This window comes from Nicotiana attenuata, unplaced genomic scaffold (genome assembly GCF_001879085.1).
Source record: "Nicotiana attenuata strain UT unplaced genomic scaffold, NIATTr2, whole genome shotgun sequence".
In the NCBI taxonomy this organism is placed as follows: domain Eukaryota; kingdom Viridiplantae; phylum Streptophyta; class Magnoliopsida; order Solanales; family Solanaceae; genus Nicotiana; species Nicotiana attenuata.
Window position 1 is genome coordinate 396,217 of NW_017670684.1, and position 14,751 is coordinate 410,967.

Genomic DNA, 14,751 nt, shown 5'->3' on the forward strand with positions numbered 1-14,751 from the left:
CGGACCGCGGAAAAACCATTGCGGCCGCGGTGAGGCACCCGGACCGCAAGAAATCCACCGCGGTCGCGGTAAGCATAACACAACAATACCAAACTAGGGTTTCAATATTTTTCTCATTTTTAGCCTAAATTTATATGTTATCAATTCCCTAGGTAGTTAATCATCATTTTCAACTAGTTAACCCTATTCTAAACAACACTATGTGACCCTACGCTAAAATTTGAAAGAAAAGGGAAGAAAAAGAAGCATAAACTAACAAATTAAAATAAAATAAAACAAAATTAAAGATTAGGGGAAAAATTTGAAGTACCAGCTATGAGATGCACACAGATGATTGGGAGACAATGTTTGAATTTGTGCTTAGGGCTAGGATGAACACTGAATTTTACTATTTAGAGAGCAAAAGAGCAAAAGGGTAAATGAGGGCATGAGGTCCTATTTATAGAAAAGGGACCTGGGACCCACAAAACCTACCCAACGCGGCCGCATAAAATGCACCACGAACCGCGGTACTCAAACACAGGAAGCACTGGGGAGGAAGTCACTGCGGATCGCAAAAAATCCTCTGCGGCCGCGGTAGTGCACCGGGGACTGCACCAAATTCATTGCGGCCGCGGTGACAACTTCAGAGAACCCCCAATTTTAACTTTTCACCAGTGCAGACCGCAATAAAATTTTGCCCCCGCATTAAGGCCATTGCGGCCGCAGAAAATGTAATGTGTCCGCAGTCCAAACTTCAGAGAGTGCTACATTTTCCCAAGTTGGTCCTGCACTGCATCAAAACAACCCTACACACATCTCCAAATCAGTTAGTCCAAAAGAAAATCCTACACTAAAAAGAAAATCAATGAAAAACAAAAAGAAAGACACATGGGTTGCCTCCCAAGAAGCGCCTGATTTAACATCGCGGCACGATGCAGGTTACCATCAAATCACTTCAGATGGATCATTGCCACTACGTGGCTATCATCAATCTTGCCAAGATAGTGCTTGACTCTGAAGATCTCACCATTTTTGTTTTTCAAGTCAAGTGCACCAAACGGAGTCACAAGCACCACTTCAAAAGGTCAACTCCATTTTGACTTAAGCTTTCCTGGAAACAGACGTAACCGAGAGTTGAACAAGAGAACCAAATCACCCACTTTAAACTCCTTGCCACGAGCATACTTGTCATGAAGGTACTTCATCTTGTCCTTATACAAGGACGAACTGGAGTAGGCATGGAATCAGAATCAAGTTCATTAAGCTGCTCCACACGAAGATTTGCTGCCACATCCCATTCAAGATTCAGCTTCCTCAAAGCCCACATGGCCTTGTGCTCTAACTCAATCGGAAGAAGGCAAGCTTTCCCAAACACCAACCGGTACGGAGACATACCAATCGGAGTCTTGTAAGCAGTCCTATAAGGCCATAGAGCATCATCCAATTTCTTTGACCAATCGGTCCTATTTGCATTGACCGTCTTTGACAATATACTCTTGATTTCCCTGTTTGAGACTTGAACTTGGCCACTCGCCTGAAGATGATAAGGATTAGAAACTTTGTGATTGACACCATACTTTGCAAGCAAAGTGTCAAAAGCTCAATTACAAAAATGAGACCCCCCATCACTTATGATTGCTCGAGGCGTGCGAAACCTAGTAAAAATGCTCTTCTTGAGAAATGCAACAACACTTCGGGCCTCATTATTGGGTAAGGCCACGACTTCAACCCACTTTGAAACATAGTCAACTGCCACTAGAATGAAAGTATTGCCACACGCACTAACAAACGGGCCCATGAAATCAATGCCCCACACATCGAAAATATCAACTTCGAGAATGGTGTTAAGAGGCATCTCATCCTTCTTCGAAATACCGCCCGCTCTTTGACATTCGTCGCATCTCTTCACAAGTTCACTTGCATCTTTGTACAAAGTTGGCCAGTAAAACCCACAACTAAGAACCTTCGAAGTTGTCCTCGCCCCACCGTGATGGCCACCATAGGGAGAGGAATGACAAGCCTCTAAGATACTCAATTGCTCCTCCTCAGGGACACACCTTCGGATCACACCGTCAGTACAGATCTTGAACAAGTACGGCTCATCCCAATAGAAATCCAAACAATCCCATTTGAGCTTCTTCCTTTGGTGAGAAGAGAGCTCACACGGGATTATACCAGTCACAAGGAAATTTTCAACGTCCGCAAACCATAGCATATCATTCACCGACATAGAAAGTAGTTGCTCATCGGGAAATGAATCGTTGATCTCTAGGCCATCACGAGGCCTACCCTCCTCCTCCAAGCGGGACAAGTGGTCCGCCACTTGGTTTTCACTACCTTTACGGTCCACAATTTCCAAATCAAACTCTTGAAGTTTCAAGACCCAACGCATCAGCCTAGCTTTGGAATCTTTCTTCGTCGTCAAGTACTAGAGAGCGGCATGATCGGTATGCACTATGACCTTGGCGCCCATGAGATAAGATCGAAATTTTTCTATTGCGAACACAATAGCCAACAACTCTTTTTCAATCACCGTGTAGTTCATTTGGGCATCATTCATTGTCTTGCTCGCGTAGTACACCAGATGAAACATTTTATTCAATCTTTGACCCAAAATCGCCCCAACCGCAACATCACTCACGTCGCACATGAGCTCAAAAGGCAAGCTCCAATTGGGTGCGGTAATAATAGGAGTGGTGGTCAACTTGTGCTTGAGAAGTTCAAAAGCTTGCATACATCCCTCATTGAACAAGAACTTGGCATCCTTTTCCAATAGATTGCACAAAGGATTTACTACCTTGGAAAAATCCTTGATAAATCTGCGGTAGAACCCCGCATGCCCAAGAAAACTTCTAACCCCCTTGACTGAAATAGGGGGAGGGAGCCTTGAAATCACTTCAAATTTAGCTTTGTCCACCTCTATGCCGCGCTTTGAGATTTTATGGCCAAGGACTATGCCCTCCTCAACCATGAAGTGGCATTGTTCCTAGTTGAGCATAAGATTGGTTTCTTCACAGCGGGCCAACACCCTATCAATATTTGTTGTACCCAGAATACCCATCCAAGAAACAGTAGAAGGCACGCCCAGCAAGTCTATCAAACATCTGGTCCAGAAAAAGCAATGGAAAGTGATCCTTGAGGGTCACTTTGTTCAACTTGCGGTAATCCATACACATCCTCCATCCAATGACAGTCCTGGTAGAAATCAGTTCATTTTGCGCATTGGTCACTACGGTCATACCACCCTTCTTCGGCACACATTGCACCACGGATGCGCTAACGCCCTTATTAGAATAGGCTTGAGCGCTAGCGCGCCCCTATCTCGTCAGCCGTTGCTTGTTCGGTCGAGCACTTCGTTCCTTACTTTCCAGTCTTTTTCTGAAGTTCCTTCTAGATTACTGCCGCTTCATTGGTTGATCGACATACGAGGGTGTCAGCACTAAGAAAGCAAATCAGACAATAAAGATCAGTACTAAGTTAGAAGGAGACTAGGCATCAGGCCCTAAGCCAAAAAAAATGGGATAGTACCGTCAGTGTCATCACTGAATCGGGTACATCTGGGTTGGTGGAAACTAGGTCCGCGTGTCAAAGAAGATCTCAGTATTTAGTCCCTTCAAAGCAGGCTCAGGATATGGGTAGCGCATATGACAGACGATCAGGGAATTTTCTTCTTGATAGAGTACCAAAATTCTCACACGGCTATATGACCAAAGATCAGGTCTCCGACCAAACTTCCCTTAGCTACTTTGAAACAACACATTTCACACTTAACTAAAAGGGCTTAACGATGCCATAGTCTTTACACGCCTGACTTATCCCTTACTCAGGATTGGTTATTTTCTCATACCGAAACGAACTTAGTTTCTCTAATTCCAACCGGAGCGATGTTGGGAACTTGCACTCCTGATAACAAACAAAATCTGGATTCTATCTCTTCCTTCTGTGAAGCGTATCTATTTGTTGGTTGATTGGCTTGTGGTGCTGCTCTAACCATGCTGTGGAGTTGAACCACAGTTCTTCCTTACCTTTCGTGGTGAAATTTCACTTCCCTTTTTCATAGCTATTATGGAGGAACCGCTGCCCTCACTCAATTCTAATCTCGAAATCTTTACCCGATCAGGAAATACTTATCTTATATGGCACCATAGGTCTGAGTTTCGTTTCCTATATGCGTTTTCGTTCCATCCGACTTCAAGAACTTGTAGGGGGCCACCCACCCTTTCCCCTTTACCCTCTCACTCCCTAAGGAATGAAAGGCCACATCTAAGCCCAAACCACTGGAATACGAATGAGATCTAGAATTACACCATATAATAGTACATGGCTTTTCTTCTCGAACCCACCTCCTCCAAATAAATTGCACCTCCATAATTCAGTTCAAGATAAATAGAAGGGAGAATGCCACTGACAAAGATGAGCTCTACCAGTCTCTCCTTTTTTTTATTCTATCAAAGGCCAGTTCTAATTTCTCCTTCGAAATTTCATCCATAAGCCTTTTATAAGGCAGGCTCGATGGGTCCCCTGGTTCTCTATTTACTTAAGGTGGTCCAAGTACGTATCCAATGAGAATGCCTTACTAATCTTCATTATAGAAGGTTCTTTATTCCAAATACTGGCGAATCACCTTCATTCAATGCTAGCATCTCTCTCAGCTGAAAGAAGATCAACTCTCAAGCTCACCCCTTTTTTGCTTTAGTCAGAAGAGCCTCTCTCCTCCTCGAGTTCTAAATCAGCAAGAGAAGAGGGACCTATAAGACAGCAAGGAAGTTTGATTTACATAAAACTTCTTGCAAGAAGATTCTATCCATCAGGTAAAGCCCCTTTGACTAGTCCAAGAACTGTCAGAGATGGGGTACATAACCCCTGCATCCAACCACTTGATCACCTCCTTTTTCACAACTTCTTGCATTGCCTCGCTCAACCTCCTTTGATGTTCCAAGGAGGGCTTTGCACCATCTTCAAGAATAATCTTGTGCATACAAAAGGCGGGGCTTATTCCCCGAATATCAGCTAAAGTCCATCCAATTGTCTTCTTCTATTTTTGGAGCACCACCAATGTGGCATCTACCTGCATGTTAGTAAGACAAGAGGAAAGAATAACTGGCAAAGTTGAACTAGGGCCTAAGAATTCATACCTAAGGTGTGGAGGTAACGACTTCAACTCCAACACGGGAGGTTCCTCAATTGAGGGCTTTGTTGGTGGAGTCTTCCTATTCTCAAGATCCAAAGATAGCTTCCGATTCTCATAAGAGTAAGAGCCCATTCCATGTAAAGCATTAACACACTCCACCCGGCCTTCATCCTCATTTACATCAATATTCAACAAAACTGCCTCTAGAGGGTCCCCCACATTGATCATTGCACTAGTATCATCAATTATCACAGTCGTGACAAGATCCAGAAATGAGCACACTTCAGTACAGTTGGGCTGCTTCATTGACTTACACATATGAAAGACCACTTTTTCATCACCCACTCGGAAAGTGAGTTCCCCTACTTCCACATCAACTAAGGCCTTCCCAGTTGTAAGGAAAGGTCTTCCCAAGATTATAGGCACCTCAAAATCGACCTCGCAGTCAAGAATCACAAAATTAGCCGGCAAGATAAATTTGTCCATCGGACAAGAACATCATCAATTATACCCAATGGCCTCTTCATTGTTCTATCCGCAATTTTCAATCTCATGGAAGTCAGCCTCGGTTGCCCAATACCCAAAGTCTTGAAAACTCAGTAGGGCATCAAGTTGATACTTGCCCCCAAATCACATAGAGCTTTAGCAAAGTCTGCATTCCCAATGGTGCAAGGAATGGTGAAAGCACCGGGGTCTTCTAGCTTCGGAGCCATTGAATGCACTATTGCACTAACTTGATGGGTCATCTTGATATTTTCACAGTCCATGGATCTTTTCTTTATCACCAAGTCTTTCATGAATTTAGCATAACCCGGCATTTGCTCTAGAGCCTCCACCAAAGGCACATTAATGGATAAGCTCTTCATCGTGTCAATAAATTTCTTAAACTGATTCTCATTTTTCTACTTCGCCAACCTTTGAGGATAAGGTGGGGGTGGCCTTGGCAAATGAGCCTTGGCTTTAGGAACAACCGTTTCCGGCATGTCTATTACGTTTTCCCTAGACGGGTTCACGTCATTCTGAGTTTCCACCTCGGTATCTTTGATATCAATCCTCACTTCTGTATTCAAGTTCTTATCAATCACATTTTCAACCACCAAAGGAATCTCATCCTCTTGCAACTCAACTTCATCACTCAAAATTTCTTTTTGTTTGGAGGCATTCACATCACCGCCTCGTCCACTTCTTGTAGTTACCGCCATTGAATGCTCGCTATTGTTCCCACCCTTCGGGTTGACTACCGTATCACTAGGTAGAGCCCCCTTAGGGCAAGTATTCAAGGATTGTGAGATTTGGCCTAGCTGAACCTCCAAGTTTCTGATTGAAGTATTGTGGGATGCCAACTGAGCATCGGAATCATCATTCTTTTTCATTATCTGTTCAAACATCATTTCAATTCTCCCCATGTGATTGTTGGATGAACTAGGACCTTGGGATGGAAATGTGGGTGGATTATTCGGTTGTTGATACATTGAGGGCCTTTGAAAGCCTTGCCACCGATTTCCCTGATTGTTATTGTTCCAACCACCCTGATTTTTGTTTCCACCCCAGTTGTTGTTGTTATTGCTCCAGTTTTGTTCTGATTATTGTTCTGGTTGCCCCAATTTGGATTTTTGTTGTTGTTCCCCCAATTATTGTTCCCTTGTTGTTGATTTCCCCAATTGCCTTGGGATCTCCATTGTTGTTGTTGGTTGGAAGAATTGCCTCTTTGGCCTTGATAGTTGTTCACGTATTGCACTTCTTCATTCTGCTCATCATAACCATCATCTTGGAACCCACCACTGTCTTGGTCATACTGATCCGAACTCCCTTGGTTCTGTTGGACTCTTTGTCTTCTTTTGTTCACTAGCATATTGACACCCTCCATAGCATTTACTTGCCGAGGAGTTTGAACCTGCTGTAATTGTTCCTTTGCTAGCTAGTTCATTGTGGTTGCCAGTTCTGCTATTGCCTGTCCATGATCATGAAGCTCTTTGTGCAAGTCAATGACCGTGGGGTCACCCTGTGGCACATTGGCTCTACTTTGCCAAGCGGAGGACGTGTCAGCCGTCTCATCCAATATTGTATTAGCCTCATCATATGGTGTGTTCATAAAATTGCCCCCGGCGAGTTGGTTCACTATGCATTGATTAGTGGTGTTAATGCCCCGGCAGAAAGTCTGTTGTGTCATTGCCTCAGTCATATCATTTGGGACACTCCTTTACCATAGTCCGGTACCTCTCCCATATTTCATGCAATGGTTCGTTGGGCTCCTGTTTGAAGGCTAAGATTTCATCCCTCAAAGTTGCCATGTGCCCCGATGAGAAAAACTTCGCAATGAATTTATCCGCCAACTCATCCCAAGTGGTGATGGAATGGTTGGGAAGCCGCTCAAACCAGTCCAAAGCCTTACCTCTCAGTGAAAAAGGGAATAGTCTCAACCGAAGTGCATCCTCTGGCACGTTTGTTTGCTTGCTCCCTAACAGGTATCCACGAAACCTTTAAAGTGCTTGTAAGCATTCTGATGGGGAGCACCAGTGAAATACCCTCGCTGCTCCAACAAGGTCAGCGTCATATTGGAAATTTGAAAATTTCCTGCCCGGATCTGGGGTTTGCACTAGCATATCCTTGGTTGGGAAGCACCCGAGGAGCCACACTTGGAGGTGGCGGGGGAGCGTCTGGAACATTATCATTAGCATTGGCCTGGCGGCCTCTCCTTTGTCCTTGAGGCACTAGAGGCACCTCATCATCTCCGTTATCATCAACCTCCTCCCCAGAACCACGTTTCCAAGAGGGTCATTGTTGTTGTTTGCCGCCATATTGTACCTGAATTGGCGTCACACACAAGTTAGTATCACAGAAGGAAAGAAAAACAATACACAAAACTATTTAGATAGATAGCCAAAATCGTTAGCTCCCCGGCAACGGCGCCAAAATGTGATCGGAGCCAACCCTACACCACTACAGAGTGGCGAGAGCGGTCGATGCAGCTTTTACCCGAGAAGGTCGGGATCGAATCCACAGGGAGCTAGATTTGGGAATTGGATTCCTATCTAAACTAGCAATGCGTAGTGCTCATAATTACGCTTCCAATCATGATTGTTCTTTTTTTACTTCTACTTTTATACTAATGAGATGCTAAATTAAACTAAGAATAATTGCTTGAAGGGTTTTCTAAATGGATAACGAGGCACTAGGTAAATGACTCTCTCCTAGGTGAATATGTGACGGGTTCTAAAGCCTAAGGCAAAGTTGTTATGTTTGGGATCGCGATATAGCCAATGCACGACACTACTCGCTCTATACCTTTCGGTAGCTTGAGTGACTTTGCCCTAAATGACTTTCTCAAGACCAATTGGGTGTCGAAATTATGCAAGCAATGTAGGCTCAAGTCGGGTATTACTATCTATAGATTTAACCCTTTAATTGGGGCTATCAATCTCTTGAGTACGCCCCAATTCCTTGTTGGACTGATTTCCTAGACTCAAGCTCTCATTCTCAAGAAGAGCCTAAGTCACATAGGCATAAATTAGTGTTTGCAACCACTAATTCAACATGAAAAACACAAATCAGTCCAAATATCAACCACCCATAAACATCTAAGCCTTAAAACACAAGACCCATCAAATACCCACACTAGGGTTGAGCCACAACCCTAGCAAATGGGTCTAGCTACTCATAACAATGGAAGAAAACAGATAATTAGATGAAGAATAATCCATATAATATGTTTACAAGCTAAGAATTAAAGATTCCATGATAAACCCACTATAAAATTACTCAAAATAGGCTAGAACCGTCGTTCACGTGCTCAGCTAAAAGTTAGATACTCTAAAAATCTAAAAAAGAACTATTTATACAAGGCCGAATTTTCTAGACAAAAATACCCCTGACGGAGGTATCGCGGACCGCGGAAAATGCACCGCTGCCGCAGTGAGGCTTTTTGGCTTGATTTCTGAGTCTTTGAATCTATCCACCGCGGACCGCATAAAATGGACCGCGGCCGCGATGGCTTCATCGCGGACCGCACAAAATGGATTGCGGCCGCGATGGCTTCCAATCTTCAAAACTCCCAGCTCTCTGAATCTCCTCACCGCGGACCGCACAAAAATGGATTGCGGCCACGTGAGGCTATTGCGGTCCGCACAAAATGGACTACGGTCGCAATGCTTGAGCTTCCAAAATTTGCATCTCTCTGATCTTTTCCACCGCGGACCGCACTAAATGAATTGCGGCCGCGGTGGGTCTTCTGCGGCTGCAATGGTTTTATGCTGCAGCAGTGCCTTGACTTGTTCTTGGTACTTGTGCAAGTTTCACTCCTTTTTAAGATGGTTTTGACTACTTGTCACTTTCTTGACCAAACCCTGCAAACAAGTACAACATGTAAGCCTTTGGGACTATTTGTATACATTTTTAATCAAAACTCAAGTAAAAAGGAGTGTAAAATGAACTAGAATCCCTAGTTATCATGGAGGAAGAGGAATGGAGTGGATAATAAGAAGAAGAATCTGATGTTGAGAAGGACAAGATGGTTAAGTTTGGGAAGAGAACCATCTTGAAAGGTGGACTCCTCAAGGACTTGGAGGAAGAAGGAATGTTACTGTTGCTGGAGAAGTTACGGTTGCAAGGTTGGAAGTAGGAGTGTGCATTCGAATCGGTTTATCGACAAATTGAATCGATTATTTGTTATCGGTTTATCGATATTGGTTTATCGGTTTATCGATTTATCGATTTCGAATTTTGAAATTTTCCTTATCGAGTTATCAATTTCGATTTCGATTTTGTCCTCTTCGGTTATCGGTTTATCGACAAACCGATAAGATATACTAAAAATACAAATATACCCTTATTCAATAATACCATTTCCTTTACCCTAAGTCCCTAACCCTATTATTTCCTCTACCCATTCTTCAGCGCCACTTTTACCTTTCTCCCTCTCTCCCGCGAACTGCAAACCCCGCAGAGAAAGCGAACTCTGGCGTACTCTGGCGTACTCCGGCGACTTCAATAGTACGTTTCTCCCTCTCTCTCTCTCCGTGCCTTTGTTACAATTTCAAGCATCAACAGATTTCACCTCCGTATCCATTTCAAGAGACCTTCTCTCTCTGTCATTGACCTCTCTTCAGGTACCCTTTTTTCTTTGATGTAGAAACGGGTATTTTTCTTTATTTGCGTATTCTTCTGTAGTCATCATATATGCTTCTTCAACTCCATGTTTGTGGGTTATCTTGGAGAGTTACCCCTTGTTGCTGCTTCCATGGCTACTTCCTTTGCCTCTGTCACTGGTTTTAGCTTGTTGGTTAGTCCTTTTCTATAAAGTGTTGGTTTCAGCTTGTTGGTTTAATGAGCTTTTACACAATCATTACAATTTCATTATGTAGAAAAAGTTAGTAGCCTTAGATTTCTTATAGTGTTGATTCTATAGCATGAGACAAGTTTAGATCTAGAAAACGAAGGAAATAGTTCAAGAAACTGTCAAAATGCTTGCTTTCCTAGGATAGTCAGTAGGAAAGTGCTCCTGGTGCTTGAAAAGGAAGGAGATAAAACACTTTCCTTTTGCTGCTCTTTCTTGATTTCCCTTTCTTGAATTTTCCCTTTTCTTGAATTTTCTTGTTGGATGCTGTAAGTATTATTGATTTTCCTTTCTTGAATTTTCTTGTTGGTTGTTGTAAGTATTACTATTAAATTCCCTTTATTTTGTTGGATAAGGACCTTATTTAAATTGATTTCTTTCCAGCCATAATTTTTAGGTCAAGAGCGAGGAGTGCTGACTTCGTCTTGCTTTGCTTCATTCAACTCGCTTAAGACTGTAAGTTACATTCTTCATTCACTTTACATGGATGAAAATGATAAAATTGATAAAGTGGTTGATGAAAGTAGAGCTTCTGAGTCTACTGCTGCAATTACTCACTCGACAGTTACAAAACAAAGGAAAAAACAATCTCAGGCATGGGATTTTTTGAAGAAAAAGTTGATGCTAAAGGAAATAATATATGTATGTAGATATTGTGGACAAGAACATTTTGAGACAAAAGGCAAAAGTACGACACAAATGAATAGTCATATCAGTAAATGTCCAAGGAATCCTTATAAAGTTGAAAAAGGTCAAAAACTATTACAATATCAAACATTACCGGGGGTAATAAAGGTGATCTTATTCCATAAAAATTTGATCAAGAAGCGTGTATGATGGCTTTGTGTCGTATGGTGATTGTTGATGAACTTCTATTTAGTTTTGTTGAGAAGGAAGGCTTCAGAAACTTTATGAGAGTGGCACAACCTTGTTTTTCATATTCCTTCCCGTACTACTGTTACACGGGATTGTTTTTGCTCTTTTTAATGTGAAAATAAATAAATTAATGAAGTTTCATAAAGGAACAAGTCAAAGAGTAAGTCTTATCACTGATACATGGACTTATATTTAAAAAATTAACTATATGTGCATCACATCCCATTGGATTGTTAGTGAATGGACTATGCATAAAAGAATTATTAACTTTTCTCCAATTACTAGTCATAAAGGTGAAGATATGGCAATGTGTATTATTGATTATTTACGTGAGTGGGGTTCGCAAAAGATTTTCACTGTCACAATTGACAATGCTAGTTCAAATGATGTGATCGTGGAGAAGTTGTCTGACAAATTAGATGATAGATCGAATGCACACCCCTAGTTGGAAGGACATGGTTCTTCATATGGATGGGAGGCTGGCCAGAACTGAGATTATGGAGTTCAAGGCAAATTGTAAGATCATAGATGGTAGGGTCACCAGTGTGGTCAAGGGGGCGACAGTGACTTTTGATGATAAAGAACTGGAGAGATCTTAGGTGTACCTGCTGAAGGTACAATAATTATAAGAAGCTTAAATGGCAGAGTCTAGAGAATCTCCCTACTGCTCTTGCCATTACTAGGAAATTTTGTGACAATGAAGAGGAGCTTGATCCCAAGGCTATTTACAAAAGTGAGATGAAGACACCCCACAAAGTGTTGTTCGAATTTGTTAGCAAATGTGATCTGAAAGGCAGGAAAGGAGGCACATTGCCACATTCATGAACCTGGTCCTTATGGAATGTTTGGACAGTGGGAGGCAAATCAATTGGCCTGGATTTATCATCCAGCTTCTTGACAGGGTTCTAAATGGCACCAAGACTCACACCATACCATATGGTTTTAGGTTGTACTTGCACATGTCAAGGTACCCATCAAGAAATGGGAAGTTGGTATAAGCAAGGATCATTTTGGGGAAAACACTCTAACTGCTTGTGACTATGAAGTTCAAACCACTTCCAAAGAACCTGGTTCATCCAAGAAGGTACTAGTGAACAACAAAATGTGAGCTTTGGTGCAAGAAAGTGGGGCTAAGGATGTTGAGATTGATAGGATGAATAAGAGGTTGGCTGAGACTGAGAGAGATGTTATCAGAGCTGAGCTTGCAAAAGAAAAGGAGAAGAATGATGACATTCTTCAAGATATGCTGAAACTGCTCCAAGCCAAAAACCAAGAACCTGGTCCTTCCCAGCCTTAAGCCTCCTAGCCTAGTGTAGATCAACCAGTGACCCAGTTTGGGATTTTTTTATTTCTTTTGCTTATGATCCAATGTTCTTATTTCTTTTTATGCTTTGTGGTAGGCTCTTATCAAACAATGAAATTCACTGCCTTTTTCTCTAACTGTTTGTTGATATTTCTTAGATGGCTAATATCCTTAGATTGATAGATGATACTTAAATCCATGATTGCATTTGAAGTAGCCACAGTGGCCATGAGTAATTTCTATTAAAATCTAGTTATCTCACATAGTTATACAACTTTTCGATGATGCCAAAAGGGGGAATTAGGTTGTGCTTTTACTCTGAACTGTGATGTTATATCCTAATGAGCCTGGTCCTTGATGATTAATGACTTTAAAAAAGGTAAAACGTTCTAACTTTGTGTTGATGTTGAGCTAAGTTGAAACAGGGCCTGCGCTTACGAAAAGCACAGAGTTTGTCATCCTCAATAAGGGGGAATTTGTTGGCCCAAGTGAAGTTGGTTTTGAAGATTGACAAAAGAACTTAAGCATGAACCAGGTCTATCCATAGTGTACACAGACACGGGCAGAATCAACCATAAGGGATGCACGTGGGGAAGATAAACTTAACTTGTTATATCGGATATCTCTTGATCAAAAAGGTTGCATAATTGATAAGGAGAATGACTCCTTAATCAAAGAGCATTATCCAAGATAAGGAAGGAGTTAGAAGTTGAGGTTAACTAAAACTCTTCCACCAATGAAGAAGTATAGCGCTGGAACTCTAGTTATTGCTATTCTACTAACTCTATATAGTACATGATGTTCTCACTTTACAGGAATGCACAAATGTTGAAGTTAGAGAGCAAAATAGCAAGGCATTTTACAAGCAATTCGAGTGTGCAAACCTAAAGCTACATGAACCAGATAGAAGAACCAGTTCCAAGTGTTTGTCTTTTATTCTAGTTCAATTGTAGTAGGTGTTTTCATATTATACCTTTCAGCTTTATCTAGAAGCAATTGTATTGGATACTCTGAGTATTCAAGTTAGAGTTAACTTGAAGTTGTCACAATAATTATAGGTTGATTGCTACAACGGGATTAGCGGTAATCCTTAGGTTTACAAAGAGTTTTTATAAATGATGTTTCGGCTAATTGATTAAGTAAAGTGTTGGAAAAAATCCTACTGAGTAGTAGGTCGTGGTTATTTCACCTTTTGAGCCTGGTGTTTTCCACGTAAAAATACTTGTGTTCTTTACTTTTCGCATTTATTATTTCCGCAATAATGGTTTAAGGAACGCATAGTAGAACCAGGTCCTTCTATAATCTGTGCACAAGAAAATTGGATATCACACAAATCACCCCCTACCCTTCTTGTGTGGCATTGAAGTATAAAACATCAGAAGAGTTAATAAAAACAAACACTTTCCGACCAATCAAATTGAAGTGTGACTAGGGGTGTTCATAAAAACCCAAAAAACCGAAAACCAAGCCAAACCGACCATAAAAACCGATACTTTTTGGTTTGGTTTGGTTTTGGTTTTGAATTTTAAAAATCGATCAAATTTGATTTGGTTTTGGTTTTAATCAGAAAAAACCCGAAAAAAACGGAACCAAACCGGCTATAGGAGTAGCTATTTCAAATTTATTATTACACCTATATATATGTATATTTTTATCCAAAGTTTCAAAAATTTAATGGTAAATATTAATAGTTTGCACTTTTAGTATAGTTCCTTACCTTTACATTCTAGTTTGATTGGTAGTTTTCTTTTGTTAAGTGCAAGAATCCAATTCGTGTTAAAAATAATATATTTTTAATTGAGTCCTTAAATTATTCATCAATATTTGATTCAATTATCATCAATATATTTTGGTAAATAATAGATTTCTCAAAGGGAAATTGATTTGATAGTGGTACGTTGAAAATGTGATCGCCAGAATATGTATTTGGTAGTGTATGTCTTAAATTTAAGAAAAAACCGACAAATAACCAAAAAAATTGAAAAACCGACAAAACCCGACATAAACCGAATCGTGAAAAAACTAACTTAATTGGTTTGGTTTGGTTCTAATATTTGAAAAATCGACTTACTTGGTTTGGTTTCTTTTTAGGGAAAAACCGATCCAAACCGAACCATGAACACCCCT